The 19155-nt window shown below is 48.4% G+C and overlaps 1 long non-coding RNA gene across 1 annotated transcript; it reads right to left on the reverse strand.

Moving 5' to 3' along the window:
- Positions 1-15918: 15918 nt before the first annotated feature.
- Positions 15919-18255, reverse strand: LOC142930957 (uncharacterized). Its single transcript, XR_012946954.1, has 3 exons — positions 18181-18255; positions 17566-17664; positions 15919-17028 (listed from the first exon to the last, which is right to left on the reverse strand). It is a non-coding gene; the product is annotated as an uncharacterized LOC142930957 (long non-coding RNA).
- Positions 18256-19155: the final 900 nt, after the last annotated feature.

Here is a 19155-nt window from a genome sequence, read left to right on the forward strand (position 1 = left end):
GCATTTGTGTGATGAGTTTTGGTCTCTGGTCACCTCTGTCCGGGTGATGAATGTTCTCGATGGAGCCTTGATGGGCGTTTCGCTCTGCGGGAACAGCAGCAATGATTATTAAACAAACGCAACCTTTACTGCAACGAGTCATTACTTTTGCAGTCACTTGTGCCTGATTGTGACCATCAACTCGCTACATTTGTGAACGTCGTTTAACCACGGGTGGCTGAAACTCCCAAGATTCAAAACCTAGGATCTTAGCCGGGTGGTGTTGGTGGTGAAGTCCTGTAACCCAGCACTATGGAGGCAATAAGGGTGGGTGGATCACACAAATGTTGTTAAACTCCCTTCCCGTTGCTTTTCAGGTGTGATAGCATGGTCTGCCAGAAGGGGGTACAGCAAAGGTTGACTTCATCTGTTCGTTCTGTATGGGATCGACTGTTGCCTCCTCGCATGCGTGGGTTTTCTCCAGGAACCCCGGTTCCCTCCCATATGTAAACACTCATTCATTGGTTGATAACACCTTCATATATAGACGACCACAAAGCTTGGGGGGAAATTTGGCACAGGCTCACCAAGTGGTGAGCCTGTGCCAAATACTACTCACAGGCTCACCACCTGGTGAGCCTGTGAGTAGTTCTCTCGCTTCGAGTGAGCGAATAATGTCCAGTGTGTCACAAGTTAAAAAATTATTATTGAAGCAGTGCCGGATCATTGTGTTTGACCCAGTATTGGCCCCAGGAGCCACCCAGTCACCACCTTTATTAAATCCATACTCTTTGGTTCTTTCGGTAAAGTCAGGTAGGTAGGAAAACAATAGATTACGACGTTTCGATCGCAACACAAGCAATCGTCATCAGGTGGGACAACCACACCAACTGCTGTCTTCAGCAGTTGGTGTGGTTGTCCCACTGCTGTCTTCAGCAGTTGATGTGGTTGTCCCACCTGATGACGATTGCTTGTGTTGGATCGAAACGTTGTGATCTATTATTTTTCTACCTACGTGACTTTACCGAAAGAACCAAAGAGTATGGATTCCTGCAGTCACGAAAGCTTCAAATCAAGATGATATTAAATGTTTTATTATATTAATTTATGCACATTCTGTCTCTGACCACTCGCTATCCCTCTCCCCCTATGACTTTCAGTCTCTGTCTCCCACTCTCTTTTGTCTCTGTTCTCGTTCTCCAACTCTCTTACCCTATCTATCCTTCATCCGTATCTCAACCCTGGCCGTCCATTATGAACCCCCCGCTGCTCCACCGAGCCGCCTCCGCTTCTGCGCTCACCTTGATGAGCGGGACGAGGCGTGCCTGCTTGACGAGCTGCCACAGCTCATTGGCGTTCTGCATCACGAGGGGCGGCACCGGATTGCAGCACGCGAGCACGCCCTGCAGCTCCCTGTGTCGGCAACGACGATGTCAACATGTTAGAGCAGCGACACACGTCACAACACAACGCCAGAGCAATGCAACATCACGGCAAAACCACGTCACAGCAACAACACAATCTCACCGAAACAGCACAACGTTACAACAAGCCAGCAGTCCCTCTGTCTTGCATCAAACAGCAATGGCGTGGACTAGGGTGCATATAACCGTTGATACTGGCAAAAGCATATCCGTTCAAGATGGCGTACATATATCCTATTCATGCTGGTGTACATACGTATATTGTTCATTCTGGCGTACGTGCGTATAGGCAGCTGAGGTTAGTCTATGTATGTATAGCCTATTCATCCTGGCGTACGTATGTATATTGTGTTCAGGCTGGCATACGTACGTAAAGCCTGTCTTGTCTGGCGTGTGTATATATAGCCTGGTCATTATCAGGATCATACTAACCAATGCTAGTACCACAATGCAAACTTCATCATCACCATCATACTATCACCATATCCATATCATCACCAGCATCCAGATCACCATCCACATCAAAACATTATGAGTGGCACCACCATCAACACTATCACTACCACTCTCACTACTACCAGCACAATCATCAGCCACCACCACTATTACCAACAACAAGAACAGGCGCCATATGCCACTAAGTGGCGGTGACATCACCACGGCGGTTGTCCCAGGCCAGGTGCACTCCGAAGCCACGTGCAGTGTTGAAGGCTCGCTAACAGGAGCTCACGGAACAGAGCCAGGTGCCATGGGTTGACTGACTGCAATGACTGGGGCAGATGCACCAGCTGTGCACGCGACTGTGCCAACTTGCTGCATTTTAGCCGCCCGGCACTCCGCTCTTTATTGTGAGCATCGCTCCTCTGCCCTTCGTTGTTGTTGTAGGGCGAATATTACCACCACTGTCAATACCATCATGGGTATCACTCGCACCACCATCCCAACTGTCCCTGCCACCACCGGCCCCACCACCACCGTGCGCGGCTTACCGAGGCATCTCCTCTGCGATCTTCATGAGCATGTGGTTTGGGAGGACGTATCTGTGACAGCAGGAGCACAACACACACCGGTCAGGCCAGGGCACTATGCACGTCACAGCAATAACAATAATCGCACAGGCCGAACAAGCCCAACAACGCAACAGCTACAGTAATCGTACTACGCAACCATTAACCTACGGCACTGGAATGTGCAGTTTCTACAACTGGTTCAGGATCGCGATCAGGTAAATTAAAAAGTGCTGCGTCGTACACCCCAGTGTTTTACTGTGCTATATTATAAAACACCCGTGTATCGATATTTCCATTTTAATGTGGAATTTTATTGAGGGACTGTGTTGTTTTGGTGCGGTCTTGGATCGTTTTTGTTGTTGTTTTGCTGCCTTGCCCTAGAGTGCATTGAGTGTTAAAAAATCTACAGTAATTCATGTAATTATGCAATTTGTACTTATATACTTTATATTCATACATTTTTCGCTACTCTGGACATCTGTGATAAAGAGTTCATAGCTCATCGGATTCCTCCAGTCTAAATAAATATTCTGATAAATCAAGATAAAGATTTTGAACGCTGTGGTGTTGTTCTGTTTGCTGTGTTATTATACGCTGTCGGAAAGTCCCGTGCTTTGCTGCACTATGCTATGCAGTGCAGTACACGGCTATTTCAGCGCCGCGTGCGCTCTCACCCCGTGCTCTCGTCCTCGGCGCGTGCCGTGCGGTCACGCCAGGCGTACAGGAGCTGGGCGGCGCTGCTCTGCTGCACATCCAGTGGCTGCTTGTGCTTGTGCAGCAGCTCCAGGTAGGAGTCCTCGGTGAACACCGGCTTGTGGTAGCGCTGAGACACACACACACACGCACACAGGGAGAGAGAGGTAGATGGAACAACGCAAGTAGTGACAGCGGCAGCAATAATTACCAGGGTTCAGACTTGTTTGGTATGCTTCTCTCTCTGTGTCCCCTGTTGTATCTGTGTTAGTTCCCCCCTATTTGGGTGTCCGTATATACATCTGGGGTTATGTGTTTCCTCTCTCTCGTAAATTTAGCTCTTCTTTACCTGATGATGGCTGCTTGTGTTGCAACCAAAACGTCGTACGCTATTATGCAATTTTATTATTTCTCATTTATACGTGACTTTACCGAAAAAACCAAAGAGTAATTACCAGGGTTGTTAAAACGATCATCGGTTAACTGGTAATTGTTTTCAGCATCAATTACCAGTTCTGAAAGTCGGTAACCAATGTTTCCAGTGGGAATTTTTATCGTGAATGCACTAATTAGGATGCATGAACATTAAAACGGTACGGCGGGCCCGTCACCACATTGAACATAAATCGGCATTTTGCGACCCCCTCCACTGCCACTGTGTAGCATATTATTACATTCCAAGGACTCTATGAGATGATAGGACAATAGTCTACACACATTACACCATGAACTATATCACTTCGTTGATCTAGTTAAAAAGATAAATATATTCTTTGTTTATTGCTCGAGGCCTTGTAACGGAATAAACAATATTTTTGGAGGGGTGGGAAAACTGTCCCGATCGAGAGTGAGAGTGGTGGATTTGCTTACAAAGATAGGCTTGTAACTTGCTCACTGGTGGAGCCAGTGGGGGGTGGGGTAGCACGTGCCCCCCCAATGATCCGATCGAAATCCCTAATTTAGATCGGATCATTGGGGTTTATTGGTAATAAATCGGCATTTTGCGACCCCCACTGCCACTGTGTAGCATATTACGTGTCAGGGACTCGATGAGATGATAGGACAATAGTCCGAGTACATAATTGCCAAGAAGTAACGGCAAAGCAGTTCTAAGTGACTCACAGAATTGTGCGCAGTTGCGTATACAGGACACGACTTCCCTGAAGGCAAACACCTTCAGCGAGCGCGATGCCGATCACACAACGCTGTTCGAATTCGATCCTCGATCGATGGCTGCGCCATCGCCACACACACGTCAAATAAAAACCAAGGGACAAGTCCTTACTTACTAACACTATCTTTTTTCATTGCTGGAGGGGTTGCCCCCCCTCCCAACCTGAAAATCCTGGCTCAGCCATTGCCCACGCGCCACTCACCTTGAGTGCCACAGTTCGGCTCTGGTCCCACACAAGCTGCAGGAGGTTGGGTCGGCCCAGCGCCTTGGTGAGCAGGTCGGCGCGGACGCGGTCGTACACGTACAGCAGGTAGTGCGTGTCGGCACGCGCACAGTGCAGCATGTCTGGCAGGAGAGGCCTGTGTGTGTGTGTGTGCGTGCATACGTGGATGTGTGCAAGTGTTGGTGTGCGTGTGTATGCAATTGTGAGTGTGTATGTGTTTGTGTGTGAGTGTGTGCATGCGAGTGTGTATGAGACGCAGATGTTAATGTACCGCAACATTTATCTGTTGACCCATGTTCCATTTCCGGTGAAGGCTAACATCATTTGGGAGTGATATAAAAAACAGTATTGGACCTCCCCCAAGACTGACTGGGCCTTAAATGAGTACCTAGTATAAGATATGAACATCAGCACTGGGGAAACAAAGGAGGTCAGGCATGATGCTAACCACATTACCCTCTCAAACATTGTGCCAGCCTTAATAGGGGCTCACTAAGATAACTTGAGTGGGGAGGGGGGGGGGGTGAAAGTGCTTCATATGTACTGTTCTATGAACCCAGTGATGGGACTTCAATTCCTCACCCTGGCGAACTAGATTCAGCAGTCTATTCAGGCGACACGGGGGATCTTTGTCCTTGTGTGTGAATGTGTAAGCAGTAGAGTAGCGGCTAGCACTCTGTGCTATGAACCTGGTGAAACGAGTTCGATTTCTACTCACGGCCAACACCTGTGACAATTAACTGAACCGGCCCCGGGCCTCCACGAGCTCGACTCAGCCTCAAATGAGTACCTGGTGTAGCGGTGTGTAAACATCACCACTGGGGAGACAAAGGCGGCCGTGCATGGTACTGGCCACCCACCCCCTCCTTCACAGCACTTTCCCCAACAATTAGTTGAGGCTATACAGGGGATCTTTGCCTTTGTTTTTGTACGTGTGTACAAGTTAGCCCGTGCATGCGCGCGCGTACGCAGAGGTTCGAGCAAGTGCGGCGTGCGTACCGGATGCGCCAGTCAGCCAGCTGGTACTGCTTGTCGGTAGACAGGCTGCAGTAGTGCATGAGGAGGTGGGCGAGCGAGTTTCTGGCGAGGCCGAGGGAGCGCGCCGCTGGGTGCGTGTCGAACAGGCCCACCACGTACAGGCCCAGGTCACGTTGCAGCCACTCAATGTCCGAGTCCGCTCCGTGGAAAACCTGCGCCCCCGCCACACCGCAGCGTCAATCACCACGTCACCGTGGCAATCACTGCGCAACTGCGTCACCGCGTCAAGCACCACGCCTCTCACATGGCCGGTGCTCAAGATACGGTTACAACGTCCCTAGTAACCATCGTCGCCGCCGCTGTCAACAAGGCATGGCTGCAGCCAGCCCCCCTTAATTGCTTCCTTTCTCTATTTCCCTTGCTCGCTCCGACCTGCTCAATCCTATTCTTTGGTCCTTTCGGTAAAGTCACCACCACGTAGAAGGGAAGCAATGAAAAAATAAAAATATAAAACAATAAAATTCTCACGACGTTTCGACTGTAACACAAGCAATCATCATCAGGTGTGAAAACCACAGCAATAATTTTATTGTTTTATATTTGTATTATTTTATTGTTGCCCTTCTACTTGGTGACTTTACCGAAAGAACCAAGAATATGAATCCCCGCAGTCACGAAAGCTTTAAATAAAATAAAAAAATTCTGCTCCCTCCTGTTCTCCCCGTGTAATTCTGCGCCCCGAGATGTTTGTTACGCTTTAGGTGCAATACAAGTGCAATGTATTGTTGTAAACATTCACCCAATGGCATTCATATCGAGTGTGCAGGCAGTGCAATGATACATTGGCAGCAAGCTGGAGGGACCCAGGCGTCGTGCTACAAAGTCGACGAGGGAGAGGGATGTCTCTCTCCTTGTTTTGCTGTCTCACTCGATTATTTTGTTTATGCATGTCTACGTGCACGCGTGCCTCTCACCTTGACAATTTTGGGGTTGGTGAAGGCCTCGTTGAGGATGTGCAGGTCGTCGCGCAGCATCAGTGTGTCGATAATGAAGTCCTCTTCGCGCGTCGAGATTTGCATGAGGCAGGTGATGCCCAGGAAGGAACGGTATGAGTGATGCTACGGGGCCACGCACAGGAATAGCCGCTCAACGGTGGGCGCACAAACAAGAGTAGAAGAGGCAGATAGGCGGTCGAGTGGGACGAAAGCACACAGACGGCACAACCCAACAAACCAACCGCACATCACAACTCGATATTATACGACCACACACGTCACACACACATGCTGGCACGCACCCAGACAACAAACACAGATCCCCCGTAGAGCTTTAACAGACTGTTGGGACAAGTGCTGTTAGAGAGCACCTATGAAGGCCGAAACGGCACACGAGGGGTTGGGTGGCCAGCACCACGCCCGGCCGCCTTTGTCTCCCAAGCGGCAATGTTTTTAAACATCACACCAGGTACTCAATTGAGGCCGAGTCAAACTAGGGGAGGCCCAGGACCGGTTCAGATAATTGTGCTCTCGCACAGTCGGTACGGCGACCGGCTCCTCTTGAGGGAGCTCCACCTTCATCTTCTTCTTAGCTGCAGACACGGGGATCCGTCACTCATGGCGCGTGCGTGCAGTAGTGTGCTGGTTAATGCACTGCAAACCCAGTCACCTGATTTCAATTCCCGCTTGCGATCAACAGCAATGGCAAATATTTGATCAAGTCCTGGGCCTCCCCGAGGTCGACGGAGCCTTAAATGAGTACCGGGCACGATGTGTAATCATCAGTGATGGGGAAACAAAGGCAGCCGAGTCTGGTGTTGACTACCCACCCCTCGTGTAATCCTGGATCTTCAGAGACGCTTGCTAATAGCACTTGCCCCAAGTCTGTTAAAGGTGATACGATTTTTGTTTTTGTCGTGTGTGTGTGTGTGTGAGCCACGCCTCGACTTCTGTACTTGTCTGCATGTGTGTGTGTGTGCACATGCACGTGCAAGTGTTTGCGACTGCTGGATTAGTGCATGTCTCTGTGTTCATGGTGTGTGTGTGTGTGCCTTCACCGTGTTTGGCTTTTGCAGGCTGTGCAGAGCTTTTCTTTGGTTTCTCTGGCGCTTTCATCAGTTTCCAGCGACTACAGATCTACAGAGACGGATGAGATAGCACTCAACGGGTTCTCATCACTCACTCAGTCAACTACTTAAACACTCATTCACTTACTCAGCCACTCAGGTACTCGGTCAACGATCCAACCACTCATGCGCTCAACTACACTCTCTCACCTACCCAAGCACTCACTCAACCATTCATTCACCCACTCATCTGCTCAAACATGCACTCAAATAACCACATTAATCACCAAACCACTAAAATTCCTCACTCAGCACCCATCCGCACAAGTGGTTTGTGAAATGGAACAATGGAGATAATGATGATGGAGATGATGATGTGAGCAAGATGTTAGCACACAACAATCACGTATTACCTCAAACACTTTTGAGTTAGGATCCAATTTCTTTTCTTGAAATGGCAGAGATTTCCCGTCACTGGATGGTAGATACTGCAAGCACAAGCACATGAACAGATGCACAAGCGAACTAGGACACACGCGCAAGGAAACAAACACACGACCCTGTGCATGTCCTCTTTTTATTTTCAACCACTTCAAGTCCCCACGTCTTCATGTTTCCAGGATTTCTGCGTCAATGAAGACCGTTTTATCCAAATTCTAAGTGACCCCGTGTTACGTGTGACCCTGTGCTAATATTGTCTCTATGCCTCCTATCTGTCTCTCATTTACCATGCCTCCTGTGTGTTCCCCACGTCCCTAAGTCGCTTGTATCGCTGCATTGTCTTGGTGTCCTTGTAATTCCCGTGTCTCAAAGTCCATGTATCTCCTTGGCACTCAACTACCCCTGTGCCTCCACATGTCCCTGTCTCCCCATGTCTCACCATGCCAAAGGGGTTGACGAACGTCTGCAGGACACGCGCTGCCTTCATCTGGGACGTGGAGCTCTGAGCAGTGCGAGCCTCGTTCTGCTGCTCTTCGCTGTCATGCACACCACAGCAGAGCGCAGAGCCCTACAGCACATCAGAGCGCACTACAGCAACATGACAGCAATTTCAGCACAGCTCAGAATGCGACAGCACACAAGAGAACGCACAGAACGCCCCAGCACATGATGGCGAACACAGCAAACACAGCACGGTACAGAAAGCTACAGCACACGAGATCACACACACAGTGCTTTCGCCAGCGGTGTGGGAGATGAGACATGGGTTGGTTGTCGTCGTGTGAGGATGTTGGGCTCACGTCAAACAGGGTGAGGACCGGGCTCGTGGCAGGCACCGCCCTCCGTGCTCCCTCCACTGCACCACACAAAGACAAAAGTCAAAGATCCTCATTATAGCCTTGAAAAGACTTTTAGGGCAAGTGCTGTTAGCGAGCATCTACGAAGGTCAGCACAGAACACGAAGGGGATGGGAGAACCAACACTACACCCAGCCACCTTTGTCTCCCCAGTGCTGATGCTTTACACGCACTGAGTACTCATTTAAGGCTGAATGAATCTAAGGGAGCCCCAGGACCGGTTTAGATATTCGTCACCGGTGTTGGCCATAAGCAGCAATCGAACTTGGGTCGCCAGGTTAATAGTGCAGCACGCTAACCAGCTAAACTACTGCTGTTCGTCGTGACCGGGAATGGAACTTAGGCCATCAGGAACGTGCCACTACACACTACCACTGCACAACCGTTCTCTAGTGAAATACAGACATACACTAGCACAGAAGATGCACAGAGATACAGACTGAACAATACACACGTGAACACACACACCCACACACGCGCAATAATATACACGGCCACACACCTGTTGCAACCGCTGACACACAAGACATACGCATGCAGACAGGCAAATAAAGACACGTTAGCAGAGACACAGGAATGAATACACACACATATGAATGGAAATGCACGCAATTGAACACAGACATAGACACAAAGATAGTGAAATACATAATACGCACATATACGCAGCAGCCAAAGAAGGGTCATTGCTTAAAACATCACCTATTATGAAAAGTATTTTGTTATTTTTGCTTGTGCCCCACTGTAAATGCAGTCAGGGCATTATTTGTTATTTATTTCACTAAATTATGTTTAATTTGTACACAGAACATGGCAATTATTTGTATGATTACTACTCAAATTATGAGTGTGATATTAAAAAACAGCACAGTATTTTTTCATGTCAATATAATGAAATCTACTCGTGACAGGCTATGTGTACTCATCACTGTCACGAATAAAAAAATATAATCCATATCATGAGCTTTGCCGATATAACCAGCACAACTAAGTGTGAGCTACCTTCAGTACCGTGCCTTGTGATTGGCTGCCTGTCGTCCAATGATAAGCCATCGTGAGGACAGAAGAGAGGGTTTTCCAATCGCTGTCAAAATACAGAAGAAAATTGATTGAACAATCAGTGCCACACTAGGGTGGGCATACAAATGATACCATTAATGTCACCATTGGGGGATTGAAACATCTAGATTGTACTGTCAGGGTCAGGCCATGAACCAACAAAATCACACAGGGGTGTCAACCCACACAACAATCGGAACATTATTCACTCTAAGGACGGACATGAACTGAGCTCCTCATTGTCACGACGGTTTGGGGACGTGGAATTTAAAAAAAGAACCACAAATGAGAGTTCTGTGCCGGATGAGAAAAGGAGATGTAGAGTTTATAATCGCAAGTAAAGAGGGCATTTGTGTGATGAGTTTTGGTCTCTGGTCACCTCTGTCCGGGTGATGAATGTTCTCGATGGAGCCTTGATGGGCGTTTCGCTCTGCAGGAACAGCAGCAAAGATTATTAAACAAAGGCAACCTTTACTGCAACGAGTCATTATTTTTGCAGTCACTTGTGCCTGGTTGTGACCATCAACTCGCTACATTTGTGAACGTCGTTTAACCACGGGTGGCTGAAACTCCCAAGATCCAAAACCTAGGATCTTAGCCGGGTGGTGTTGGTGGCGAAGTCCTGTAACCCAGCACTATGGAGGCAACAAGGGTGGGTGGATCACACAAATGTTGTTAAACTCCCTTCCCGTTGCTTTTCAAGTGTCATAGCATGGCCTGCTAGAAGGGGGTACAGCAAAGGTTGACTTCATCTATTCGTTCTGTATGGGATCGACTGCTGCCTCCTCGCATGTGTGGGTTTTCTCCAGGAACTCCGGTTCCCTCCCATATGTAAACACTCATTAATTGGTTGATAACACCTTCATATAAAGACGACCACAAAGCTTGGGGGGAAATTTGGCACAGGCTCACCTCCTGGTAGCCTTTCCTGCTCGTCTGTGGTTCCTTCTCACGCCTCTGAGTCGTTCTCTCGCTTCGAGTGAGCGAATAATGTGGAGTGTGTCACAAGTTAAAACATATTATTGAAGCAGTGCCGGATCATTGTGTTTGACCCAGTATTGGCCCCAGGAGCCACCCAGTCACCACCTATATTAAATCCATACTCTTTGGTTCTTTCGGTAAAGTCAGATAGGTAGAAAAACAATAGATTACGACGTTTCGATGGCAACACAAGCAATCGTCATCAGGTGGGACAACCACACCAACTGCTGTCTTCAGCAGTTGGTGTGGTTGTCCCACTGCTGTCTTCAGCAGTTGGTGTGGTTGTACCACCTGATGACGATTGCTTGTGTTGCGATCGAAACGTCGTGATCTAATATTTTTCTACCTACGTGGCTTTACCGAAAGAACCAAAGAGTATGGATTCCTGCAGTCACGAAAGCTTCAAATCAAGATTATATTAAATGTTTGATTATATTTATTTATGAACATTCTGCCTCTGACCACTCGCTATCCCTCTCCCCCTATGACTTTCAGTCTCTGTCTTCCACTCTCTTTTGTCTCTGTTCTCGTTCTCCGACTCTCTTGCCCTATCTATCCTTCATCCGTATCTCAACCCTGGCCGTCCATTATGAACCCCTCGCTGCTCCACCGAGCCGCCTCCGCTTCTGCGCTCACCTTGATGAGCGGGACGAGGCGTGCCTGCTTGACGAGCTGTCACAGCTCATTGGCGTTCTGCCTCACGAGGGGCGGCACCGGATTGCAGCACGCGAGCACGCCCTGCAGCTCCCTGCGTCGGCAACGACGATGTCAACATGTTAGAGCAGCGACACGCGTCACAACACAACGCCAGAGCAATGCAACATCACGGCAAAACCACGTCACAGCAACAACACAATCTGACAGAAACAGCACAACGTTACAACAAGCCAGCACTCCCTCTCTATCTTGCATCAAACAGCAATGGCGTGGACTAGGGTGCATATAGCCGTTGATACTGGCAAAAGCATATCCGTTCAAGATGGCGTACATATATCCTATTCATGCTGGTGTACATACGTATATTGTTCATTCTGGCGTACGTGCGCATAGGCAGCTCAGGTTAGTCTATGTATAGCCTGTTCATCCTGGCGTACGTATGTATATTGTCTTCAGGCTGGCATACGTACATAAAGCCTGTCTTGTCTGGCGTACGTATATATAGCCTGATCATTATCAGGATCATACTAACCAATGCTAGTACCACAATGCAAACTTCATCAACACCATCATACTATCACCATATCCATATCATCACCAGCATCCAGATCACCATCCACATCAAAACATTATGAGTGGCACCACCATCAACACTATCACTACCACTCTCACTACTACCAGCACAATCATCAGCCACCACCACTATTACCAACAACAAGAACAGGCGCCATATGCCAATAAGTGGCGGTGACATCACCACGGCGGTTGTCCCAGGCCAGGTGCACTCCGAAGCCACGTGCAGTGTCGAAGGCTCGCTAACAGGAGCTCACGGAACAGAGCCAGGTGCCATGGGTTGACTGACTGCAATGACTGGGGCAGATGCACCAGCTGTGCACGCGACTGTGCCAACTTGCTGTATTTTAGCCGCCCGGCACTCCACTCTTTATTGTGAGCATCGCTCCTCTGCCCTTCGTTGTTGTTGGAGGGCGAATATTACCACCACTGTCAATACCATCATGGGTATCACTCGCACCACCATCCCAACTGTCCCTGCCAACACCGGCCCACCACCACCGTGCGTGGCTTACCGAGGCATCTCCTCTGCGATCTTCATGAGCATGTGGTTTGGGAGGACGTATCTGTGACAGCAGGAGCACAACACACACCGGTCAGGCCAGGGCACTATGCACGTCGCAGCAATAACAATAATCACACAGGCCGTACAAGCCCAACAACGCAACAGCTACAGTAATCGTACTACGCAACCATTAACCTACGGAACTGGAATGTGCAGTTTCTACAACTGGTTCAGGATCGCGATCAGGTAATTTAAAAAGTGCTGCGTCGTATACCCCAGTGTTTTACTGTGCTATATTATAAAACACCCATGTATCGATATTTCCATTTAAATGTGCAATTTTATTGAGGGAATGTGTGTTGTTTTGGTGCGGTCTTGGATCGTTTTGTATATACTTATATACTTTATATTCATACATTTTTCGCTACTCTGGACATCTGTGATAAAGAGTTCATAGCTCATCGAATTCCTCCAGTCTAAATAAATATTCTGCTAAATCAAGATAAAAATTTTGAACACTGTGGTGTTGTTCTGTTTGCTGTGTTATTCTACGCTGTCGGAAAGTCCCGTGCTTTGCTGCACTATGCTATGCAGTGCAGTACACGGCTATTTCAGCGCCGCGGGCGCTCTCACCCCGTGCTCTCGTCCTCGGCGCGTGCCGTGCGGTCGCGCCAGGCGTACAGGAGCGAAGGCGGCGCTGCTCTGCTGCACATCCAGTGGCTGCTTGTGCTTGTGCAGCAGCTCCAGGTAGGAGTCCTCGGTGAACACCGGCTTGTGGTAGCGCTGAGACACACACACACGCACACAGGGAGAGAGAGGTAGATGGAACAACGCAAGTAGTGATAGCGGCAGCAATAATTACCAGGGTTCAGACTTGTTTGGTATGCTTCTCTCTCTGTGTTCCCTGTTGTATCTGTGTTAGCTCCCCCCTACTTGGGTGTCTGTATATACATCTGGGGTTATGTGTTTGATCTCTCTCGTAAATTTAGCTCTTCTGTACCTGATGATGGCTGCTTGTGTTGCAACCAAAACGTCGTACGCTATTGTCATTTTATTATTTCTCATTTATACGTGACTTTACCGAAAAAACCAAAGAGTAATTACCAGGGTTGTTAAAACGATCATCAGTTAACTGGTAATTGTTTTCAGCATCAATTACCAGTTCTGAAAGTCGGTAGCCAATGTTTCCAGTGGGAATTTTTATCGCGAATGCACTAATTAGGATGCATGAACATTAAAACGGTACGGCGGGCCCGAGTCACCACATTGAACATAAATCGGCATTTTGCGACCCCCTCCACTGCCACTGTGTAGCATATTATTGCGTTCCAGGGACTCTATGAGATGATAGGACAATAGTCTACACACATTACACCATGAACTATATCACTTCGTTGATCTAGTTAAAAAGATAAATATATTCTTTGTTTATTGCCCGAGGCCTTGTAACGGAATAAACAATATTTTTGGAGGGGTGGGAAAACTGTCCAGATCGAGAGTGAGAGTGGTGGATTTGCTTACAAAGATAGGCTTGTAACTTGCTCACTGGTGGAGCCAGTGGGGGGTGGGGTAGCACGTGCCCCCCCAATGATCCGATCGAAATCCCTAATTTAGATCGGATCATTGGGGTTTATTGGTAATAAATCGGCATTTTGCGACCCCCACTGCCACTGTGTAGCATATTAATACGTGTCAGGGACTCGATGAGATGATAGGACAATAGTCCGAGTACATAATTGCCAAGAAGTAACGGCAAAGCAGTTCTAAGTGACTCACAGAATTGTGCGCAGTTGCATATACAGGACACGACTTCCCTGAAGGCATCAACACCTTCAGCGAGTGCGATGCCGATCACACAACGCGGTTCGAATTCGATCCTCGATCGATGGCTGCGCCATCGCCGCACACGCGTCAAATAAAAACCAAGGGACAAGTCCTTACTTACTAACACTAACTTTTTTCATTGCTTGGAGGGGTTGCCCCCCCCCCCCCCCACCTGAAAATCCTGGCTCAGCCATTGCCCACGCGCCACTCACCTTGAGTGCCACAGTTCGGCTCTGGTCCCACACAAGCTGCAGGAGGTTGGGTCGGCCCAGCGCCTTGGTGAGCAGGTCGGCGCGGACGCGGTCGTACACGTACAGCAGGTAGTGCGTGTCGGCACGCGCATAATGCAGCATGTCTGGCAGGAGAGGCCTGTGTGTGTGCGTGCATACGTGGATGTGTGCAAGTGTTGGTGTGCGTGTGTATGCAATTGTGAGTGTGTATGTGTTTGTGTGTGAGTGTGTGCATGCGAGTGTGTATGAGACGGAGATGTTAATGTACCGCAACATTTATCTGTTGACCCATGTGTCATTTCCGGTGAAGGCTAACATCATTTGGGGGTGATATAAAAAACAGTATTGGACCTCCCCCAAGACTGACTGGGCCTTAAATGAGTACCTAGTATAAGATATGAACATCAGCACTGGGGAAACAAAGGAGGTCAGCCATGATGCTAACCACATTACCCTCTCAAACATTGTGCCAGCCTTAATAGGGGCTCGCTAAGATAACTTGAGTGGGGAGGGGGGGTGAAAGTGCTTCATGAACCCAGTGATGGGACTTCAATTCCTCACCCTGGCCAACTAGATTCAGCAGTCTATTCAGGCGACACGGGGGATCTTTGTCCTTGTGTGTGAATGTGTAAGCAGTAGAGTAGCGGCTAGCACCCTGTGCTATGAACCTGGTGAAACGAGTTCGATTTCTACTCACGGCCAACACCTGTGACAATTATCTGAACCGGTCCCGGCCCTTCACTAGCTCGACTCAGCCTCAAATGAGTACCTGGTGTAGCGGTGTGTAAACATCACCACTGGGGAGACAAAGGCGGCCGTGCATGGTACTGGCCACCCACCCCCTCCTTCACAGCACTTTCCCCAACAATTAGTTGAGGCTATACAGGGGATCTTTGCCTTTGTTTTTGTACGTGTGTAAAAGTTAGCCCGTGCATGCGCGTGCGTATGCAGAGGTTCGAGCAAGTGCGGCGTGCGTACCGGATGCGCCAGTCAGCCAGCTGGTACTGCTTGTCTGTAGACAGGCTGCAGTAGTGCATGAGGAGGTGGGCGAGCGAGTTTCTGGCGAGGCCGAGGGAGCGCGCCGCTGGGTGCGTGTCGAACAGGCCCACCACGTACAGGCCCAGGTCACGTTGCAGCCACTCAATGTCCGAGTCCGCTCCGTGGAAAACCTGCGCCCCCGCCACACCGCAGCGTCAATCACCACGTCACCGTGGCAATCACTGCGCCACTGCGTCGCCGCGTCAAGCACCACGCCTCTCACGTGGCCGGTGCTCAAGATATGGTTACAACGTCCCTAGTAACCATCGTCGCCGCCGCCGCTGTCAACAAGGCATGGCTGCAGCCAGCCCCCCTTAATTGCTTCCTTTCTCTATTTCCCTTGCTCGGTCCGACCTGCTCCCTCCTATTCTTTGGTCCTTTCGGTAAAGTCACCACCACGTAGAAGGGAAGCAATAAAATAATACAAATATATAAAACAATAAAATTCTCACGACGTTTCGACTGCAACACAAGCAATGGTCATCAGGTGTGAAAACCACAGCAAGAATTTTATTGTTTAATATTTTTATTATTTTATTGTTGCCCTTCTACGTGGTGACTTTACCGAAAGAACCAAGAATATGAATCCCTGCAGTCACGAAAGCTTTAAATAAAATAAAAAATTCTGCTCCCTCCTGTTCTCCCCGTGTAATTCTGCGCCCCGAGATGTTTGTTACGTATTCTTAGTTTTTTCGGTAAAGTCACGTTGAAGAGAAACAACAAAATAACAAAATATATATAAAACAATAAAAAATTCTCACGACGTTTCGACCATAACTCAAACGGTCATCATCAGGTGTGTCGGTATGATGATGACCGTTTGAGTTATGGTCGAAACGTCGTGAGAATTTTTTATTGTTTTATATATATTTTGTTATTTTGTTGTTTCTCTTCAACGTGACTTTACCGAAAAAACTAAGAATATGAATTACTGCAGTCACGAAAGCTTTAAATCAAAATTTATGTTTGTTACGCTTTAGGTGCAATACAAGTGCAATTTACTGTCGTAAACATTCACCCAATGGCATTCATATCGAGTGTGCAGGCAGTGCAATGATACATTGGCAGCAAGCTGGAGGGACCCAGGCGTCGTGCTACAAAGTCGGCGAGGGAGAGGGATGCTGTCTCACTCGATTATTTTGTTTATGCATGTCTACGTGCACGCGTGCCTCTCACCTTGACAATTTTGGGGTTGGTGAAGGCCTCGTTGAGGATGTGCAGGTCGTTGCGCAGCATCAGTGTGTCGATAATGAAGTCCTCTTCGCGCGTCGAGATTTGCATGAGGCAGGTGATGCCCAGGAAGGAACGTTATGAGTGATGCTACGGGGCCACGCACAGGAATAGCCGCTCAACGGTCGGCGGACAAACAACAGTAGAAGAGGCAGATAGGCGGTCGAGCGGGACGAAAGCACACAGACGGCACAACCCAACAAACCAACCGCACATCACAACTCGATATTATACGACCACACACGTCACACACACATGCTGGCACTCACCCAGACAACAAACACAGATCCCCCGTAGAGCTTTAACAGACTGTTGGGACAAGTGCTGTTAGAGAGCACCTATGCAGGCCGAAACGGCACACGAGGGGTTGGGTGGCCAGCACCATGCCCGGCCGCCTTTGTCTCCCAAGCGACAATGTTTTTAAACATCGCACCAGGTACTCAATTGAGGCCGAGTCAAACTAGGGGAGGCCCAGGACCGGTTCAGATAATTGTCACGAGTGTTGCCCATGAGTGAGAATCGAACTCGGGTGGCTGGGTTCATAGTGTAGAATGCTAACCACTACACTACAGCTTCCCACAAACTGACACTCACGCCGACACACACACACACTCACACCGCCCTTACCTCAAGGTCCACAGCGAACTCCTTGCACTGGAGCAGCTTTTCGTTGACCTGCGCTAGTTCTTCCAAGGAGGTCACTAAGGTCAGTGGCATCTCCTCCTTCTTCTCAACGGCACCATCAAGACCATCAACATCACAAGCAGAACCAACAACATCAGCACCATCAACAATAACACCAACAACCACTACCAGCTCCATGTTCATCATCTCCATCAACACTGTTAAAAGTAACATCACCAGCAGTAGCACCAGCACTTTGTTGTGTGTATACGTGTATGTGAGGAGCGGTAGCGCACTACGCTATGAACCCAGCGACCCAAGTTCGATTCCTGCTCAAAGCCAACACCAGTGACGATCACTTGAACCGGTTCTGGGCCTCCCCTTGGTCGACTCAGCCTCAACTGAGTAAATGGTGCAGTGCGTAAACATTAGTACTGAAGAGATAAAGGTGGCCGGGTGTGGTATCGACCACCCAGCCCCTCGTTTGCCATGCCGGCCTTCGGAGGTGCTCGCTAACAGCACTTGCCGCAAAAGTATGTTCAGGTTATATGAGGGATCTTTGTCTTTGTATGTATATATATACATTCGTGTGTGTACTTGTGTGTACGTGTGTTTCACCTGTGGTTCTGGCTCTTGAAGGAGCTCCTCACTGGGAGTGAAAGTCTCCAGCTCAAACTGGTATGGTGGGCAAAGCTGCACGCACACATGGGCACACAACAGCAGCAACAATTCAGCACTGGCTGGTACCATCAGCACACCATCAGCACCAGGCAAGGTGCATTCCAAAGCCATGACGAGCAGTGAATACTCACTGATGGGAAGTCACAGGACAGACACACTTGTATGAAACACAAATACACACTGGTGTGTACCAATGTCTATTTGCTTGTGTATCTAATTTGCATTTGTGTGTCTGCATGTAACCGTACACATATTCTTTGGGTCTTTCGTTGAAGCCACATAGATAGATCAAATAATAAAAAATAATAAAGATAAAAAATAACATCACGACGTTTTGATCACAACACAAGCTATTGTCATCAGGTGAGAAATATCGCAGGAGAGCTGCTGAGAATATATGGTGGGAGCGCTGCTAAGGAGTTATAAAGGTTTGGGATGGGTGTAGCGGAAGGGTCAGTGGGCGGGCTAGAGATTAAATTTGTATGTAAATGTAAGATCGGGTAAATCTTGACAAACGAAGCTGCGGGGGTGGCCATTGTATTGTGAGAGATTAGCATGTCAATGTAAGAGATTAGCATGTCAATGTAAGAGATTTGCTTGTCAATGTAAGAGATTAGCATGTCAATGTAAGACATTTGCTTGTCAATGTAAGAGATTAGCATGTCAATGTAAGAAATTTGCTTGTCAATGTAAGCTCGGAGAGAGCTCGGCAAGAACATTGCCACATGGAGGTGGAAAAGGATGGCAAGCCGCCATTTACTAACACAGCTAAAAGTGGTTGTGTTAGTGAATGTAACGCTGAGAGTTGAAATGTAACTGCTCACATAGGTAAGTAGAGAGGGAACATCACAGCCAGTTATGACCTAAACTGGTTAATAACGTCCTTCCAATGATTGCTCAGTTTGTACCCAT

The sequence above is a fragment of the Petromyzon marinus genome, chromosome 46, assembly GCF_048934315.1.
Source record: "Petromyzon marinus isolate PM22_M1 ecotype Great Lakes invasive population chromosome 46, UKy_Petmar_22M1.pri1.0, whole genome shotgun sequence".
Lineage (NCBI taxonomy): Eukaryota > Metazoa > Chordata > Hyperoartia > Petromyzontiformes > Petromyzontidae > Petromyzon > Petromyzon marinus.